The following is a 21282-nucleotide window of genomic DNA, read 5'->3' on the forward strand; positions in this document are numbered from 1 at the left end:
GAGTTTTGTGTATTAAGATTATTAAACTCTGAAGTGAAAAGAACAAAAACGAAGAATATTTTCTTTCCTTCTTTGCCTTCCTACAGATCTCTTTTTAATGAACAAATAAACAAATAAAGTTAAAGTTTTCTCATAATTAGGATTTCTGTATGTCACAATAATACAAGAAAAGACAAAATCTGTATCTTCCAGTATATTGACAAGGGGAGGCTGAATCTTCACTGTGGATTAACTCATTTTTTAAAGACTGACTGGATTAAAAACCTGTTTGAAGTTGATGAGACTTGACGGCTCGGCCTCAGACTGTGCAGGTGACTTTCTGGCGGCGGTCAGACTGGGAGGTATTTCCTGTTTGGAGCCGTGTGATGCACAGTGACAGCTGGTCTGAGGTGTGACGCAGTGACTGCGGGCCGTCGCCGGCCTTTACGCCGCAGACCTGCAGTCAGGTGGTCCGATCGGGCTTAACGCTCGGCCCGCGGGCGCAAAGCTGAAATCTGAGGTGATGAGGTCTGCGGGCTGAACCCCGACCTGTCAGCAATGTGAGGACGTGTGAAGACCTGCAGCGTGAACGTCTCCACGTGGAGCTTCTCAAGCTACGTCAACACTGTCCGCCAGAAACAACCTGGCAAGAAAACAGTTTGTAACAATCCAACCTGAGGCGTTTCCCATCATAAATGATACAAAGAAAATACAGAATTAGCTTTTAGCATCTGCTGCTAAAAGCTGCAAACTTCTCAGTCGTAGCTTTTCGTAGCAGTCCGACGTTCAGTTCGTCTTTGATTCGTTTGAAGCCTGCAGACTTGCTTTACTGAGAGAACAAAGAGCGCGATCTCCTCCACAGCCGCCTTCATTCAGACGGCTGTGAACACATTTCTGCACGTCACATGATGCGAAGCGTTCAGGACACATCTGCACGTCAGCTTCCTCTGATCTGGAAGCTGTCATCAGCAGGCGCAGTTCGCTCTCATTGTAATTAACTGTTATCATCGTTAAGTCGCTCTTTCCATCCGACGCTTTAGCGGCTCTCACACAGATCATTACCTTCGATGGCAGCAATCTAATCTGATCTGATCTAATCATGTTCAGTGTGACTCTGGGTGGAAACATTCCTCGTGGATCAAACAGCTTCACACGTAAAGCCTCAGACCACCAACACTGTCGCTGCACTCTTATGTAACCTCCATACTGTGCTGCAGCTATTAGCCTGAAGAGCACAAAACTCATGCAGCTCAAGTCTTCCTTCTCAGTTTAATTAACTTTCTGTCCACCGGCGGCAGCACTGAGCATCCAGACTGCACGGAGGTGGACGAGCGTCGCGGTCGTTAGCAGAGTTTAACGCCGTTCGCTGAATCGACCAATCGGCTTGACTGACACCGGGTTGAGGTTTCTGTGGAGATGTCACTTTATCTAATGGAGGAAAGTAACTGAGTACATTTACTCAAGTACTGCACTTTAGAGCCATTGTGAGGTACTTGTACTTGAGTTTTGACTTACATGCTACTTTATACTTCAAAATAAATACTTCACTTTTTACTTTACTACATTTACTTGATAACTTTAAGCACTTTGTAGATTTCTAATCTTCTTGCTGATTAATCTTCTCGATGTTCTTTCCTTCAGTTTGTGAGCAGCTGATTGACTGAATGTCAAAGTTCCTGCAGACTCAAAACATCCAGAATGAAAATATCTCAGCAGTGACGACATGTACGTGAGTATCCATGAAGTCCAGAGGTCACCTTTCCTCTGGAGCCTCCGTCGCACACGAAATACTGCAAACTGTGAAAGTCTGTTTGTCATGAAGTCGCTGATCGAAATGTGTTTCGCATTGTGTTAATCCAGATATTCAGACATCTGTGGGGATCAGTTAACATTCACAGAGCTCCACTTCGACTTTCTTTGGAGCTCTGATTCAAAAAACATGCTGAGGGACTTCGGGTTGAACGCTTGGTTGGTTTTGAATGCAGCTAACTGTGTTCAAGCTAAAACGGGATGCTAAGTTGAATTTAAAGCTACCATGTGCAAGACGTGAAGATTTGTGACTTTGGAGACTCCTGCTGGACACATCAGAGAAGACAGGTGAGTACACGATGAAGGCGAAGGGACGGAAAGCGGCACTTTGACGGCAGCGGTAGTCTCCAGGAAAGTCCCACTTTAAGACAAGAAGCTGTGCCGTCGGGATAATTTGAGTAATCAGATGAAGGTGTCGGAGTGGAGCAGATGAGATCCTGAGTTAACCTCCACACATGGGAGCCTTCACGTCTTTGTGCAGAGCAAACAGCAGTAAGTCAGACAAACACTGCGGGCAGCAGCGCCATCCCTCCGCCGCTCTGACTGACACGTGTTGAAACATCAGCAATGCGTTCCAGCTGTCGCCTCCGACAATTAAAAACAGATCTGCGGGGGGGGGGGGGCAGCCCAACACACACTGAGGGTCTCATCTCCGAGGCAGGACCCCCAAAACCTGTGTGGAAATCATTTGTGGGAAAAAATGTTTACACAAGCATGTGGCATCAGCGTCGCTGGTGTGCAGATTTACGTGGAGTCGAACACGTTTTTCTCTGGAGCACGAAGCCGAAGCCTGTTTAGAAACAGCAGACGTGTGATTAATGTTTCTGTCGTCTCAGCCAGCTGAAGCCTTTGTGGCTTCACACAAAGGCCTTTCTGTTGAACAACAGCCCATCCTACACTGTACTCACTGTGAGGTACTTGTACGCCAGTGGGTACTGCAGTTGGTGGGGGGGTACCTGGAACGAGTTTCTTAGCTAATCTAAACAGGGAGGTTTATTTAGAGAACTGGTTCCCACAGCGTGATGTAGACTTAAGACCTCGTGGACTGATAACATCTGACGCTGTCACACTTCAACACCGCGAGGGGACGAAGACCGGCGAGTGTCCAAAGAGAGACGTCAAAATAAATCAGCAAACATGACGAACAAATGACGGAAATGTCCAGCAGTGCAACTGAAAACCAGATGAAAGGAGACCAGAGCCAAAAAGGAACAACTCCACCACCGCGATGGTCTTTTTCATGCTGTTAAACCTGCGACAATAAAGGTTTTGACCATCCAACGGCAGCGTTAGCTCGTTAGCAGCTAACTAGCTGCTAACATCCTCGTCCAGCAGCTACAACATGATGAGCTCTGTGTTTGGTCTCCTCCACCTCCAGAGGGAAACATCTGCTCTTTAGCTGCTAAATGCTAAATGTCCACAGCTCGTCCCTGACCGTGTCCGTCCGCTCAGCAGGTGGTGAACTGTGACTGTGACCACTGGCCTCGTGGTGGTCTCAGTCCTCGTCCCAGTAGCAGCTAACAGACCTTCATCAGCTGCTCTGAACGTCGACACACTGAGCCCGAAGAGCAGCGAGAAAGGTCGAGGGTGAGCCGGCGAGCCAGCGTTTAGCTAACGCTACCTGCAGCCTGCTGAAAATAACCCTGAAGAGCAACGAGGCGTTTTCCTCCGGAGGGGACGTCCTATACGTCGAGCGCAGACGTAGATTTTCATCAGGGCTTCCCTGCAGTTTGTCCTCTGACTCAACACTCAGTCAACTGGCTGAATTGAGTCAGACTGTGTTTTCAATTTACTCAATTATCTCAAACATTCGGGCTTGGAGACTGTGGTCTATTGATGCATCCTTGATTTTTACCCAGAAATAGCAGCTCCACTGTAAAGGTCACTGCATGAACATGAAAAGCACACAATGAACGCATTATTTGCTAAATATGTCGGCTGCCAACACGAGGGCTGGACGTGGTGATGCAACAAACCTTCTGCTGCTCTTTTCATTCATTAGGGACCATAAACAGAATCCATTGTTCTTTTCCAAGTCATCATTTGGTACATAAAAAAGTCAACATTTTGATGGTGAATGATTGGTGCCAGGGAGAATCATGGGAGTAGTTTTCCCCCCAGTTTGTCTGCAAATTAGTCAAGTTCCTTCCAGTTTATGAGCTCCTCTGGTTGGATCTGGTTCAGGAACACAACGTCCAGGCAGATTTCTTTACACCAGAACAAAAGGAGGAGTGTCGGGGATCAGCGGTGGGAAAGACTACCTGTCGTCGACCCTCCCGCCTCCTCCGACGCCCACCTCGCCGCCCGCTTGGCTGGAAAGAAAGATCTCATGTGCCCGTGGCCTGTGAGAGCTGCTTTACCTGCGTGTAAACAGGTAGGAGAAAAAAAGCTTTTCCTGGCAGCGGGCAGCGTTCGGGCCGGAGCCAGGAAAGCTGTTTCAGATTCATAGAAAATTGCTGCTTCTTGGCAGAGCACGACATATGTACACAAAACAAATGTCCGCTTTTAATCTTTGCGACCGCACCCCCCGCCTCTCCTGCTTCTCCTTTTAAAAACAATTCTCCCCACAAAGGCCCGCACTGTTAGCGTCCTCCCCGTCAGGCCCTGCGCCGTCCTCAGCACGCTGATCGGACGTTAACCCCGTCAGGGCGCGGCGTCATCGCTCGCCTCCACGCCTGCTGCTCAGCGCGCATACTGAACACCTGAACACTGTTTTGTCTTTGAAGCTGATAAACTAATCGATCAGCTGATCGACAGAAAGCTGCAACTGTTTCGATGTTTTAGAGGAAAAACGCGGAAGATCCTCCAGAGTGAGATCAGCGTTTGAGCTTGTTTACGTGTTTCAGTGTTTTCTTCATTCAATCAACCATTCAATGAATGTGACATCAGCAGGCGTTCATTCATTCATTCATTCATTCATTCATTCACTCATTCATTCATTCACTCATTCATTCATTCATTCATTCATTCATTCATTCCTCAGTTATTAAATGAACCTTTTATCGCCTCCTGCACTGAGGACAACGTTCACTAACTGCTTACAGCATTGAAGCAGTCGGCTGGTTTTAGCTTTCAGTCGGACTTTGGTTCGTCAGGAATCGAACTTCTTTTCCTCGTCAGTCAAACTTCCTGGTTTTTGAGGCGTCGATCTGAACGTGAGACACAAAACGAAGCGTTTGTGTCGTCAATCCTGCGTTTCGTGGACGTGATGGCGGTTCGTGCGGCAGCTGTGAGCAGTCCTCAGGGCGAGGAATGATGATGACCGAGGGATGATGAAGAGGCGCCTGGCTCGTTCTCTCCGGGTGGCCTTCCTCTCTCACTCTAACCTCTGGCTTACCTTCGACCCTCCTCCTCCTCTGCGGCTCGGCAGCGACATATTTTAACGGAAGAATGTACGTTTGTGGTTTTTATTTGTTTTTGCGTATGGACAGAAACTCCATGAAGAAAAGCCTCCTCTCCCTCCGTCCTCTTTTACTCTCACTCACATTATTCAACACGCCCACCACAGCAGCACATGCTCGCCGCCGCTGCTCGGCCACAAACAGCCATTCTCTGGAGCTGCACCACGCTGGGAGCTGCAGCTGACATATTTTCAGAGGTTTCTGGTACCCGGCCTGACCCCGTGACCGTTTGGCGTTATGGGAAAAGTGGAGCCCACAAAAACACGGGCCCAAGCTCGGGTCCGGGACCCCACGGAGGGTCGCTTCACGAACAGAGCCGGGTCATGTGAGATCTCTAAGAACAACGTTACGTGGGTTTGTTTGATTTTTGACGTGACGTTTAGACACTGCGAACGCCGCTGACGGCCGCAGTGTGATGGGATTTAATGCTGCTCGTAGGAGGTATGAATCAGGAGGTCGAACCTTAAACTGCACTAAAAATATTCTGTTAACTGTTCAACCAAATCAAATCTGTCAGACCTGAAGCTGAATGTCTGTTTTCACCGATCAGAAGGAGCCAGCAGTTAAAAATAAGATGTCGTACGTCAGCAGAAGAAACTAAAATGGAACAGCAGAGCTAAGCAGAAGTGGTCTTCCTCCGGTTGGCAGATGAGCTCTCTGCATGCTGCATGTTAGCGCAGCGTGAAGCTGCAGCACCGAACACCCGGCAGCATTGAGAGAGGAGGAAGGCGCCTGCAGTCTGCCTCTCTCCCAGGCTCGGGGTGACTTTCGCAGATGTCCCCAGATGGGTGTACATAATCTGTTGGTGTGTCACTCTTGGATCCCACCAAGGCAATCATGTCCCTGCGCTCAATTAGATCTGATTATGGTTAACGCTGAGCTGCCAGCAAGCTGGATTAGAGTGCGGAGAGGGACCGAAAGCGGTTTCGAGCAGCTTCGACTTGCTGAACAGTTGTCATCTGAAGCAGTCTTTATGGTTTAGCTTTATGATTTTATTAGCATTTAAAGGGAGACGCTGGGGACACTTTGTTTCAGGCTAATAGCAGTCCTCTGGGACACGCCGAAGAGGATCTGTCCATGAAGGTGTGAAACCACAGCCCTCCGTCACTGTGGACGAGCAGAGTTTGATGGTAGCTCGAGCTAAGAAACAACAGCAAACACGCTAACGGAAAACCCAGAAACAACCCAAAGACACACCTGAGCTCACACCTGAGCTGTGACGCTGAAAACATGAAACATTCAGACTGTTTGACTCCAGGAAAAGAAGCCGTCCTCTGGTTTACGTTTAAAGAGCAACGAGCGAGCGGCAGCTGGAGACATTTCCATGTTTACTTTGATTTTTGCTCATTTTAAAGCGTCCAGGTGCAGAAACTCATGAGATTAATTCTCTTTAAAATGTCCTGTGAGTGAAACACTTTCTGGTTCCAGTGTCTAAAATGTGGATTTGATGCTTTGTTTTATATAATTTAAGTGTATAAAGTAAAAACCTGTGAGCTTTCGGACGATCGGACAGTCTGAAGCCTTCGGCTCTGATAAACTGTGAGGGCCATTTTCTAGAGCGATCAATACTCAATGGATCAGTTATGAATAAAATCATTAGCTGCTAAAGTGACAACATCGGCATCATCAGACAGCCTGAAGCCAGTTTTGGCCCTCGCTGGCCTCCGTAATCTTTCCAACTACGAAACGATCTGCAGTAGAATCACAACAACCAGAACTTCACACTCAGTCTTCACTGGTCCGTTTGGTTCCCAGTAACCAGGATCTGATCCAGGACCCCCACCAGGCCGGGTCCAAACTGTCATGTCTGAGTTTCATCAACTGCATTTAGGATCAGGCTGATCCATCCCGGGTCGTCACGGATGAGGTCTGACTGTTCACGGATCCGTTACGGATCAGGTCTCCATGTTGGGTCTGAGGATCTTTTCTATGGGTCAGATCAAGACCAGCACCACCAGTCCACATACATAACCCTAACCCAACATACAAACAGACTCCCAGTATGAAACGTAAATGTCTGAGAAAAGAGGTGGAATATCTAGAAAATAAAGCAAAAGATTTGAGAAAAAAGTTGTGAAAGTTTGAGAATAAATTCAGAATATTTAGTGAATAAACAAATATTTTGCTGATTAAATCGTAGATCTCTGACATAAATCTGTTTGTTTTTTTTAAATCTATGAGAAGAAGTTCCAGTTGAGCAGATGTGAACATGAAAGCAGCTTCAGGAGGTGCAGGCGGTCGTTAATGAGCTGAATAAAGTGGTTTCCGTCCTCCAGCTTCTGTTCGTGAACTCCAGAGTGACAGAAAACACCTTCGAACTGCAGAGTTTACTCACCTGTTTCACGGCTCCGGCCGTCTTCTGAGCGCCGTGAGGGAAATAACCAGTCCTCGTGTTGTCTCAGAGAGGAAGCTCCTCTGCTGGAGACTGTTCTCTCTTTGCTCTGTTGGGATCGTTCGAAAAGCTTTATAAATAAAGGTTGAGCCCCGGAGCTGACATCACACCGTGGTCATCACCATCATCACTGCCTCACGGTAGCACCAGTATCCATGGAGCTGCATAGTAATTAGACGGATGAACTTACTCACTCTATCTGTTCCTCCCACATCCCCTTTCCTTCGTCCTTTCCGTCCCTCACGGAGACAAACTCGCCACAACCAGCTTCATAATTCAGACAGTAAACTAATGACACATGTGAGCGCTGCCTGTTGTGTTTGTCCGCGGTCGGCAGGTTTCGTGTTTTTCGCCCGTTGTGGTTCTTGTGGTTGCTGTTCTCTCACTTTGAGACGGATCGATCCTCCTCGCGGCGTTTCGGGCTCCTCTGCGCGTCACTGAGGGATGGCAATAAACCCTACATGTTAAATTCAACCTTAAAATGTTATTCCTACACCGACCCAAACTTTACTCAGGCACATGTGATCATTTAGAAGGCGATTATGAAAACAGTGTCGGCACACAGGGCAGTCTGGGCTGCTGTTTCCATGTTTTTGTCTATCTCGCCTCTGTTTTTGTCTCAGTGTAATTCTACTCTATTAAGTAACGACCCCCTGCTGCCACACTGCTGGACTGACCGGAGGCGGGAGCAGAAAAAAGAAAAACCTCTCAAAAACATGTAGTAGTGGTTTTGTTCGTCACGCCTTCCCCTGCCTGCGTAGCATCCCTCCTAATCTCCAACACGAAAGCAAAGTGCTCTAATTTCCAGTCGTGCCATCTGGTCTGAGGTTCTCTATGTTTAGCAGAGGGTCGTGGTTTTGGGGTCAAATACTCCCTCATGAGTGAGTCCTGAGCCGAAGCCAGACGCTGCCTGTCTGCCAGCGCTGGCTGCTGCGAAGCCAAGCAGCGTTTAGTGCACAGAAAGCTCCGAACCTGGAGAAAAACACCCCAGACAAGTCCAGATAGATGAGAAATTCACAGGAAGTCAGTTAAAGCATCACTCAGGTTCTTCTCTAACGTTAAAACAACTTAAAGTCCTGCCAGCTGAAAGTGCTGTTAGCTGCAGTAGCATTAGCTTGTCCTGTCAGCTAACCTTAGCTTTGTTAGCTCAGTGGAGCAGTTCGCCGCTCGAAGCAGTTCGTGATGAACGTGTACGTCGAAAAACGCCGCGCCTGGTTTTCATAACAGCAGCAGCGTCTTGAACTTTAGAAAAGCTGAAACTTTGGAGCTCAACACGTTTCACATGCTCTGATTACGACTTCTGTCGCTACGATGAGTCCGAATGAAATGAAATGAAACTATGGCCACGTGGTCGCTGTAGTTTACCTGCCAATCAGCTGACAAAGTCCACGCACGGAGGAAGGTGAGTGGATGGACGGTCGACAAACAGGACTGCTGTTCATGTGCAGTGTGAAACCAAACATCAATGTACATAAGATAACGTACGAAACGTTCGTTGACTCCATTTAAGTGACGTAAAGAACGAACTCTTCTTAATCCAGACCATAACTGTCCAATAGCAGTTACAGGATGTAACTACAGTTCTCTGAGTGCACGCTGTCGCTCATGTCGGAGGTCAGAGACAAACGAGCTGCTCTGTCGTTCGGGTGTGAGAACAAACACAAACACCACAGTTGTGTCTAAAAAGGCTGAATTCAGCTTCACAGATTATCAGCAGAGTTTATTCGAATCAGCTGAAATGAAATCATTCATGTTCCAGGTGAAACGTCTGATAATTTGTGCCCTCAGATATTTAATGGTTTGTTTCCTGATCACATTGATTCCATTAAAGTCGTCGTTAAAGTCGTGGAGCCCCGCTGCTGCACGTTGTTCCCCTCCAGAGGAACCTCAGAGGAAGTAAACAAGGTCGTTAGTGTTTGGACTGCACGAGCATTAATTCAGTGGAACTAATTAAGTAAATCAAAGGTGCACATTAAATATCATTTTGACAGGAAATGGAGCGCGGAGAAGTCCATGTTTAGTCTCTCTGCTGACCTGGGAATCAAACCGACGACCGCTCCGCGGCACACATGCCTCCTCTGATTTCTGTCTGCCTGTCAAACGTGGGGCCTCATCTTCCTCTGCGCGCCATTCATCATCATCATCATCCTCGTCGCCGTCTCACTGCACTGATTCAGCCCTGACTCACGTCGCAGCGATCAGCTCCATCCTGTGCGCTCAGCCACAGGTCGTCTGCACATGGAGGCATGAGGGGCCTCAGCCAGCCCCCCCACCCTTAGCGGCGGTGACTCGCTTCCTGTTCATCCACCAACGTGCGGCTGCTCAGTGCGACGCGGAGCGAACGAGCGTTAGCACGAGTTAGCAAAGAAACCAGATTATGAGAAAACATTAAAAAACAAACAAACATATAGTTTAACACCATAAAGTAAAAGAGCTGATTGGATTCTGCTGGTCAAAGGTCAAAGGTCACTTTGGCCTCACAAATACATTTTCGACCATAACTCGAGACTTCAAACGTTACTTATGACAAAATTTCACACAATTCTCTCAGAGGATAAAATGATCATGTTTTCTATCCTAAAGGTCAAAGGTCAGCCTCTCTGCGACATCATCCTGCAGTTCTGTCCATCACTCAGGACCTGAAGGACAGACTGAGGCCGTGTCTCTCATGTGCTCTGGTCCTGGATCAGAGTCTGATGGTTCACATCTTCTGCTGTGCGTGAAGCACTTTGACCGTCTGCAGCGTCTCTGACGCGGCGTCCATGTTTGAGGCGTCGTCGTCCAGCAGAAGCTGATTGGTTGAGCTGATGTTGATCTTCAGGTGATGGATGTTCATTCTCTGTCCTCCTCTGGACAAACAGTCTCTGAGTGAAGACAGCAGGTCTCTACCTGGACGTTCATCACTGAATGAGACGTGTTGACAGAACAAACACCTTTGTCCTTCACTGCAGGTGTGAGATGAGTGTGGACAGACATGATGGATCAGACAAGCCAGGAGGAGGGGATAACGAGCTTGTCTGGATTAGAACTTTAATCTGGAGATAATCCTGATACTCTGCTGTAATCTGGAACATTAGCTGGAAACGGTTAAATGCAGTCTTCGTGTTATTGTGACTCTTACGTAATAACGACGGTTGTAGCTGCTCTGTGTGAGAGCGACCAAGAAGACACAATTTATTAGTCCTGGAAAACATGAGTCATCAATGCAGCTGAATTAAAGTATTACTGCTAATTAAATGTCCGGCGCAGTCTGACGCTATTAATATCAAAGAGGAAGCTAAAGATAGAAGCTAAACGGAGAAACATCACTAATGAGATAACGTGGAGAAGAGCGATGATTAGAAACACGATCTGCTCTGCCTCCACGAGCCGGCATGGTTTCCATTTAGAGGCTTTCTTCTTTATGAAGACACTGAGATGAAAATGCTGCTGTAAAATGTTTCCACATGCGTAAAGTGTGCAGTTTATGGAGGACATGTAAAGACTCACATGCAGACAGTCTCTTAATGCACATGCAACTGTCTTCTTCTCATTACTCCCTTTGAAATTCATCGTTTGAGTGGAAATTAACTTCCAGACGCTCCGGATTCGTTCACATCTTTGAATGCTGAATCGTCACACCAAACGGAGCGAAAGCAGAGCTGTAAAGAGACAAATGAGGACGAATGAGAGTTTCACAAGCTCACGGACGTCACAATCTGACTCAAGGTGGGACGAGACACGAGGGGGGACCACACACGAGTCAAAGCTGAGCTCCAACAAGCCGAATGACCGACCCCCCCGTCGACCCCGCCCTCAGGCTCCTGCAGGTAGAGGTCATCAGAGGACGTCCAGGAGGGTTTAAGCGACACGAGGACGAATCATGAACCTGAACTGGAGAAGCTTGGACCTTCTGCTTCTGGACCCCGTCTACATTGGTCCTTCAAAAGGTCTCAGGTCCACCTGAAAACACAGCCTCCTGTGTTTCTACTTCAGGTGTGTACAGGTACATGGACGCATGCCGTGTTCACCCAGCACGTCCACACGTCTGGACATCAGGACTCGGTCTGAAACAGACGCTTGGTATTTTCCATGACACACAGCGGAGCAGCACAGATTCCTCTTCCTGTGATCCCACATGTGACGGACGGTTACAGAAAGCTTCTTTAGGGTCTTTTCAAGGCAAAGAATTTCAACACAATCTCTCATTTTCATCTCCTTGACAATGAAAACAATGTTTATCCACAGAAGTGGTCGTGAGTGAGTGTGTGGCATTAAGGAGCTGCCCATGTTCTCCAGTCTGCGCTGCCAGAACCCATTTTCCCCCCGAGTCAGGGAGCATATATTACTGTCCTGATCCCCCCTGTCAGCCCTCATATGTTCCCCAATATGGTTTCACTTTGAAAGAATAATTTGATTCAGTTCCATTTCATGCAGAATGCAGCAGAGAAGCACCACAAGTTCTTCATCCTGCAGAATCACAACCGAGTTAAAGGACGTATCGGATGACGTCCCTTCATCTCCAGCAGCATGCAGACGGCAAGACGTCCCTTTCATGATTCAGTTTCAGTCATGATTACCCCCCGCCGCCGGCAGCGTGTGGGGTCTTTACGCCTCTCTGGATGTGAAATCAGAGGAGATGGTACGAGAAGAGAAGCAGAAACAATGACCCCAGACGCAGAAAAGTTCCTTTCTGTAGTGAAATAAGTTAAAGGAAGGGAAGAAGTTAAAGTTAATCTGAAAGAATAAAAAAGAAAGGAGAGAAAGTGGAGCAGGATGTCAGACTGCCGTTAGCTTAGCTTAGCATAAAGACTGGAAACAGAGGGAAACAGCTAGCCTGGCTCTGCCTCCAGCGCTCACTGCCGAACACGTTACATGTGCTTTGTTTAATCTGGACACAAAGCGAAACTTTCAGGGGAGGAACGCAGTGGAACTACTTCTTGACCAACTGACAGTCTGTATCCATCCGCCCGGAGAAAGCACGAAGAAAAGAAGTTTCCCAAAATGTTGCACTGCTCCTTTAAAGGAGTTTATGTTGTTCAATTAAAAACTGTCACGTAATGTGTGTTTGAGGCTCCAGTTTACGTTTTGTTGCTTCTTTGCAGCTCAATAAAAAAGGATCTGAACTGCTGACTGTGCAGATTTCACATCCTGGTGTTGTGAAACATCTCTTAAAGGGACAGAAACCGAGCCGCCGAGGGATCCCAGCGTTTGGAGAGTTTCTGGTGTTGAAGTGCTCTGAACCTTTTTGTCAACTCATCTCCTGTTTGATTCCTCTCAGATCTCCTGCAGAGAGGCAGATTCTCCAGCTTGTGCAATATTTACTGTGCATGTGTGATGAGCTGTTTTTCTTGTGGCTGTTTGCAGCACTTTCCATGTGCAAAGGTGTCCTCGGAGATTAAGCTCGCCTTCGAATCTGTAATTCCAGCCGCATTTCTTCCACTGCTGCGCAGGACACGCCAGGCGAGCTGCTGCAGGGACGGCGCCAGCACAATCTGATTTTTCCAGTTAAAAAGGAGGACGGAGGAAGGTGACTGCGAACACCGAAACACAGATACATATTCATGAATCAGGCGGCGCGGCCGGTGTCAGGATGTGAGCCGGATCTGCTGCTGCAGGGAGCAGAGAGCAGCCAGTGAAATGTAGAACTGCTGCAGCGAGACGTCTGCCTGGCTTCAGTTAGCTTCACTTTCCAAGTTGACTTTCCGCCACACGAAGCAAATCGCACAGCTGCTATAAATAGCTCTATAAAATAGTGCAGCTAATAACAGAGTGCAGCAGACATATGTTGATTTAAGTGTGTGTGGAGGAGGCGGATCGAGCGTGTCCACGGGCCGCGATTCGAACGCAGCGTCAGGTTCACTGATGGAAGCAAACAGGATTCAAAGCTGGAGATTTATTCACTTTCTCTTCTTTTTTTTTACCTTTAAGTGCATAAAAACAACAGCAGCACAAAGCTGAGATACACCAGAGCCTGGCGGGTGTCTGCCGAGACATTTTTCATAAAGTGTTCACTGAAATTAGTAATTAGTGGCTTCAATCGAGTGATTCATTCCCCCGAATTCCTTAAATTGTTCTTTGTTGCCGCCTCCCTTCTCTTGTAGAGGGAAGAAAAAAGTCCTGTCCAAGGGAAGAGACAAAAACTGAAGTGAATGCTCGTACAAGTACTGCGACGGCAAACGGATGTATGTTAAAGGTGCAGTATAACACCTTTGCATAACCCTACCCCTATCAGCAGTAAAAGTACTGCAGTATGGTCGGCCTCATGCAGTAAAAGTACTGCAGTAGTGTCGGCTTCATGCAGTAAAAATACAGCAGTATTGTCAGCTTCGTGCAGTAAAAGTACTGCAGTATTGTCGGCCTCGTGCAGTAAAAATACAGCAGTATGATACAGCAGTATTCATGCAGTAAAAGTACAGCAGTATTGTCAGCTTCATGCAGTAAAAGTACTGCAGTATTGTCGGCTTCATGCAGTAAAAATACAGCAGTATGATACAGCAGTATTCATGTAGTAAAAGTACAGCAGTATTGTCGGCTTCATGCAGTAAAAGTACTGCAGTATTGTCGGCTTCGTGCAGTAAAAATACAGCAATATGATACAGCAGTATTCATGCAGTAAAAGTACTGCAGTATTGTCGGCTTCATGCAGTAAAAGTACTGCAGTATTGTCGGCTTCGTGCAGTAAAAGTACAGCAGTATTGTCGGCTTCGTGCAGTAAAAATACAGCAATATGATACAGCAGTATTCATGCAGTAAAAGTACTGCAGTATTGTCGGCTTCATGCAGTAAAAGTACTGCAGTATTGTCGGCTTCGTGCAGTAAAAGTACAGCAGTATTGTCGGCTTCATGCAGTAAAAGTACTGCAGTATTGTTGGCTTCATGCAGTAAAAATACAGCAGTATTCATGCAGTAAAAGTACTGCAGTATTGTCGGCTTCGTGCAGTAAGATTTCGAGACGCTGCTGGAGACCAGCTGGTGAACTTTTAGCATTTAGCGGCTAACGAGCAGATCTTTGTCTCAGCAGCTGGTGGAGACCAAACACGGAGCTAAAAGAGAAGACTGGACTCCACATGAAGCTGGTTGGACATGTTGGACACAGCTCTGGTTTTCTCTGAAGATGAAGAACAACAAGTGAAAAACACTCATGGTTTTCATCGAGGTCATCACAAACTCTGTACAAGAACTCGACGAACAAAGTAAAGTCGGTCTTTATTCAGCAGATAAAGGACAAAAAAAGGAGGACAGACAGAGAGGAGGACAGAGAAGACCTGGACAGCATTACATAAACGTCCATGTTTTCAGTTCTGTCTTCGGGACGCCGCAGTGACATGAAGCTCCTGTAGGTGGCAGAAAAGGCAATTTGTATGTTCGTCTTCAGTTTGACAGACGAGTCCACCAATCAGTGCGTTCAGCACATGCGTGTCCTCGCTCCTGAAAGGCTGCTTGGCGCGGTGGGACTGACGGTGCTAGCTTGTCATTGGCCCCCTCTCTCTGCAGTGAAAACCGTGTTCCCGTAAACCTCATTAACGCGCCGAGCGTCCACATTACAGCCCGTTAGCTCGCCTCACGGGCTGACCTCGTGTGATGTGGGGGAGCTCAACACGGCGTGTAAAAATGGGGGTAAATCCCTCGGGGCCAGACGGGGCTGATTGGATAATGCTGTAATAACACAGCAGACTGAGAGTCATGGTGGAGGAACACCGCAGTCAGACTGATCTGAGCCCAGCCACCGCCGTGGTTTTGTCTCTTCACAGCTCCAAACGCTCAGCTCGCCGCTCGCAGGGCTTTTGGCTTTTCCCGTCGGAGGAGTGACGCTCTGACGCAGGATTCCTCCCTCCTCCTGGATCTCCTCCAGTTTGTCACGGAGCAGCAGAGAGTCTGAAATCAAGGCCAACGTCAAACACGTCCAAAGTTAGAAAGAGCTTCTATTACTGGAGCTGCTCAGTGTGTCAGAGTCCAGATGCAGAAGGTTGAGTTTATTTTCAGGGCCTCCAAACATTTACAGCGTCCAATGAGTCCACGGTGAGACATGAAGGACTGCTGGACACATTCATGTCTTCATGATCCCAGAGGATGAATCACATGTGACCTTCACCCTAAAGATGGATCCCACATTGCTTTATTTAGATTTCTCTCAGAAATGTCAGAGTCTGCCAGGAGTGAAAAAGGGTATTTCGAAAAGATGACAGAGACGCTTTGAAGGTGAGAAAATTGAATGAATAGTTTGATATTTTCATAAGTGAGAAGCGAGATGTTATCGGTTTCATGTTAGCTTAGCATAAAGACTGGGAACGGGGGGAAACTGCTAGCTGTGATCATTATAATCAGACAGCATGAATCTAACGCTTCATCTCCATCCATCCATCCATCCATCCATTGTCTTCCGCTTATCTGGGGCCGGGTCGCGGGGGGAGCAGTCTGAGCAGGGACGCCCAGACTTCCCTCTCCCCGGACACTTCCCCCAGCTCTTCCGGGGGGATCCCGAGGCGTTCCCAGGCCAGCCGAGTGACATAGTCACCCCAGCGTGTCCTGGGTCTTCCCTGGGGCCTCCTCCCGGTGGGACATGCCTGGAACACCTCCCTAGGGAGGCGTCCAGGGGGCATGCGATAGAGATGCCCGAACAACAAACGTTGCTGCACATAAACAGCTGATGCTGCTGGTTTGACGTTTGTGTGTGTTTTGGTCTAAAAACACGTGACAGCTGGCGTCCTCGTGGGTTTGAGGGGTCGTCTACCTGCAGAGCTGCAGTCTAAAGTCCTGTCTGAAAGGTCTGCTCGAGTGGTGGAAACAGTCTTTATGTTGGGAGCTCAGCAGCCTGCTGAGTTTATGTTACAGACACATTCGTCTGACCTGATTTATACATGTTCCCGGTCATGTTTCACACGTGTCGCGGCGGTGGTACCATGGAGAAACCTTCAGGCGTGTTTCTTTGTCAGAGGGGGTCCACTGCTCAGTGAGGTGAAGACAGCAGCTCTTTGTGTTGCGGTTATGATGAAGAGGACATGTAATTGGAACAAACCTGAGCTGTAGACACCTCCCTGCGCTCTGTTTGAACCCTCAGGATCCAACAGCTGGACTGAGCTGGACCCAATGTCCCTGTGGCACGACGGAGCTGGCAGCGTCTGTGAGAAGCTCTCAGCGACAGGCGACAAGGCCGACTTTGTGAGAGCGAGCTCATGTTCGCCGAGCGCCAGACAAACAGCCCCCCGCCACGACTCATTTACTCGACCACAAGAAACTCTTCAGATGGTTCCCTGCGTAATGATCGATGAAAGGTCGGGAATAGGCTGTTTCTGCCGCCCAGGTGAGTACTTACATTTGTGATTGTCTGTGGCAGCTCACGCTACGCCGCAGACTGGTGTGTATTGTTAGCGTCGCCGCTCGGCATGCAGGTGTGTTACATAATGAGTGGACGTCTCTGGAGATGCCACATGTGGATGGAAACAGCTTCCTTCTGCTGAGATGAAAACACTTCGTGGGGCATGTTCACGGCGTGTTTTTGCACTTCTTGTTAAAAACAGCAAAGAAGAAGTTTGTAGTTTTGCATCATAAATAAAACCGTAAATCTCGAGCTGTCAGATGTTTGTTAAAGGCGCCCTGTGGAGAGAAGAAGAAGAGGAAGAAGAAGAAGAAGAAGAAGAAGAAAAAAAAGAAGAAGAAGAAGAAGAAGAAGTCTGCTATTTAGTCCACATGTCTGTAAACAGTGCAGCAGAAATAATGAGGACAGAAATGCGTCCAGCATGTTTGTCTGAGCTGGACAAGAAGTTTGGTGAGAAAGTCTGAATGTAAACAGACAAACTGGGTTTGTTTACAGGAAGACTCCACAGGGGAGCTTTAAGTTCCAGCAAACAGCAGCTCACAGTCACATCCCCGAACTGCTGGATGGGAATCATGCAGGACCGTCGCCCACACAGCGATCAGACGTCCTCTGAATGAAGACATGTCTGTCCCTTCAGAGGACAGGCCACAGCTAACAGTGTCATCCTGGAAACCACAAACACCTCAGAAAGTGACGTTCCACCTGTGATGTGGCAGGTCAGCTGATCGGGTCAGCTGATCGGGTCAGCTGATCGGGTCAGCTGATCGGGTCAGAAGGTGTTTGAACATCTCTGAATGTTGTGTTTGGAGAAAAGATTTGGGTCATTTTAAAAAAATCCATCACAAACACAAAAAGACATTTGCAGGATTTATGAGCAGATTTTCGCTCGCTGGCCTTCCAGATTACTGAGAAATGAAAGCGCCTCATGATCATTTTACTGTCAGCACAGAGGCGTTTATTATTTATTGACCTGTAGGCTTTTATTATCCCATCGCTGTGGATACGACGGCTGAGCCAGTTTGGGTGGTTTTCACTTTTTTAATGCAGAAATAATTGAAAACATTAAAAAAAGAACTTTTCTGGGCAGCTGTTAATGAATATAAATCTGCCCGACGCCCTCTGGTCTGTTTGGCATGACGGCGTGTGAACTGTGAAACAGGACGGTAAACATGTCACACAGTCCCTGATGTTACGTCACAGTTCGAGCAACAATCGCAACCAAACAATCGACCACACGTTAACAGTGCAATTATATAACATGGAGGAGGGCCGGGGGCGTTAAAGGACCATTCTGGACACATATTCCAGGTACAGGAACATTTAATCTGCGCTTTATAGGATGGATCTATTGTTGTTTTTATTTTTTGTTTTTACAGCCGTGTGTTTGCATCTTGTGTTTTGTGTTTTGTGTTGTCCTTACGTCCTGATATGGTCTGCCCTGACTGTAAAACAAGTTTCCCATTTGCGACAATAAAGTTAAACTGAAAATGAAGTTAAACTGAAACAGGTGGGCACAGGTGACAGCAGCGGTGCGAAGGAACCGAGTACTAACTGAACTGAGCTTCCAGCGCTTCGACGTGAGGCTCCAGCTGTGGTTCAGGTCCAGCTGTGGTCACACGGTTCAGCGCACCTCTGCCCTCGCTCTCGACCCTCCTCACGGTAGCCGGCCTCGGGCCCTCGGGGGCCCCGGGCTGAGCGAGGCCCTCCCGCTCCCTCCCGGGTGCCTGGTTTGGGCCAGCCGGTGGTCCGCACAGGCTAGACTCTCTGTTTCTGCTCCCAGCAGCCCCCACTGCTCCCTAAACCTCAGGCATGGCCACAAATGGCCGCGGCGGCTGCCAACAAACACAGAGCAGAAAACTGTGAGTCTGACTCTCAGCTTGGCCTCTGCTCGCTGTAAACACAGCCGGCTGTAACGCCGGCGGGGGCGGCACGCCGCTTGACGAAGGCGGGATTCCACACGCTGCTAAATAAATCTGCCTTTTCTGTTTTTGAGGCAGCGGTGATGTCACCGAGCCGTCTGTGGAGCAGCCACGGTGTCAGACCGTGGGCTCGAGCGCTCCGATTGGCTGCTGATTTGCGTGGGCGGGCCGATGGAGGTCGGCGTGTCATCGCTGTGGGACAGGGCCCAGGGCAGCGTGGGGACTCGGCATGCCGACCCAGTTCTTTACATCACGGCGGTCACCTCGTCTTCTTCTTCTTCTTCTTCTTCTCCTCGTTCAGACGATTTTCTTCTGCTGTGTTTCTCATTTGCTTGAATTATTCTCAGTCTTGATCAGATTAACTTCGCTTGTCCTCCTGAATGTCCCTGATGTCTCTACAGTAACGGTGATGGCAGTGTGCGGGGCCCTCATGGGTGAATCTGCACATGTGACAGGCGAGCTATTAAAAGCAGCGGTGGGCGTTGTGTTGTGGATAATGTCTGTGGTGTCGGTCTAAACCCGGAGAGCTTCACTTGTTATGATACCAAAGTAGAAAGGAATACAGCTCTGGCTCACGTCAGAGGCCTCAGAGTAAGCCGGGGCTTACCAACACTGCCAGAGCGTCTGCCAGCACAGCTCTGTGGTCTCCCTGCAAACCTTCAGTCTGATCTCAGACCAGCCGCTCTGCATCGCTCCTTTAGACCAGCGAGACACCCCGTTCACAAAGAAATGTGTTAATGTCACATCACGCTCGTTCACCACCGAAAACTTCGTTCAAACTGTTCTGGAGACGCCAAAGTTTCCCCCCGAAAACTCCTGAATATATTGCGAAACGTATGAAATAATACAGAGGACATGAACGACCTGTGTGGCCTTCAGATCCACTTCAGTCCTGAAGTCACAGCTCACATGGAGATGAGCCAGTTGACAGCGAGGACGGAGGACCGCGAGGACAGAGACAAACTCAGGACCCTTCTGGTGGTAAATCACCTTCACACTGCATCAATGATAAAGTCCGTTTACTGCACGTCACACTGTGAGCAGAGCGGAAAACTCGATCTGCGTCAGACTGTGATGAAGATGTGGTGAGAAACTCGTCATCATCAGAATCCACAAACTTCTTCATTTTGCCTCCATCACTTTGATTTCAATGCTTTCTCTTGCTAAAATTAAAAATTGGGCTAAATATTAGCCCTTACTGCTACATCCTGTGTTTCGGGCATTACAACAGAAAAAACAGGAACAGGAAAGATTCACGATTCATAGAAGCACAGTTACATTAATAACTATCATTTCAAGCTACAACACAGTTTTTTTGTAGGTGAAACCATATTTAGCTTCTGTTTGTCATGTTGAGGAACGAATTAGCGTCTTGTCCGTCTGTGGTACTTGTAGAGGGGTCTGCTATGACTCAACACCAAGATCACATGACCAGCGAAGCCGGCCGACATTGGTGAAGCGGCATGTTCTGTCCCTGCAGCTGGTTCAACATCTGGCGGAAACCTGGGCGCTTTCAGATAAACACGGTGTCGCAATGACACTGTCACATATGGAGGGAACGTTCAGCCGTCCACAGACTTCTGGCCAGGCTGTGCGTGAGGAAGAGGAGGGCGGGTGGAAGGAGGCGGGGCGTCACTGTATCCACCCTGTGAAGAGGACTGTTCTCCAGCTTTGGGAGTCTCTACGATCCCTGAAGGGCAGTGTGCTGTGGAAACTGTTGTTTGTCATTATGTCCAACACTTTGTTTGTTTGGAGAACACAACACACACAACTTACATCTGGATATTTATCCGTTTATCATCAATTAGGCCTGACGGTGTCATCAACTCGTTTCTCACAATCCAGCCTTGATTCATGGTCGTTATTGTTTATCTTCTGATGGTAATTGACTTTCTGGGCAACATGTTCAAACTTTGGCGTCTTTCCCTGAAGAACTGGCCTCTGTCGCTGCTTCCTGTGGTGGAAGCTGGGAGGAGCGAGTCCACAGCGTTTCCCTGCAGGCTGAACTGATGCACTGAGCACGTGCAGACAGGATCCATCACACCTTTCACCTGAGGTGACCCCAGATCAACCTCCCGAGAAAAACAAGACACTTACACTCACCTGACAGGTGAGGAGAGGTCATGTTGGATCAAATCATGTGGTTTCCTGCCAAAAACTGAACCTTCACCCAGTCGCACCTCTTTGATTTATTTCTAAACAACTATCTCTGGGTGTTCAGGCAGAAACATGTCAGAGTGCACACTGAACGGACCTCAGCAGGATCAAATTCATGTTTCCTCATGGTCAAAAACCAGGAAACCTGATCCAGAAAGAGTCGGGTTGAGGGGCAGAAGTCCAACAGGCAGGCAGAGCTGAGGGCTGAGCTGGTATAAATACTGCAGGACTGATGGGGAAAGTGGGACCAGGTGTGCAGTCAGGTTGGGGAGGTCAGGTGAGGGAGAAAGGTGTCTAAATCACTAATTGGTATAAAAAGGTTTGGAG

The sequence above is a fragment of the Chaetodon trifascialis genome, chromosome 22, assembly GCF_039877785.1.
Source record: "Chaetodon trifascialis isolate fChaTrf1 chromosome 22, fChaTrf1.hap1, whole genome shotgun sequence".
Lineage (NCBI taxonomy): Eukaryota > Metazoa > Chordata > Actinopteri > Chaetodontiformes > Chaetodontidae > Chaetodon > Chaetodon trifascialis.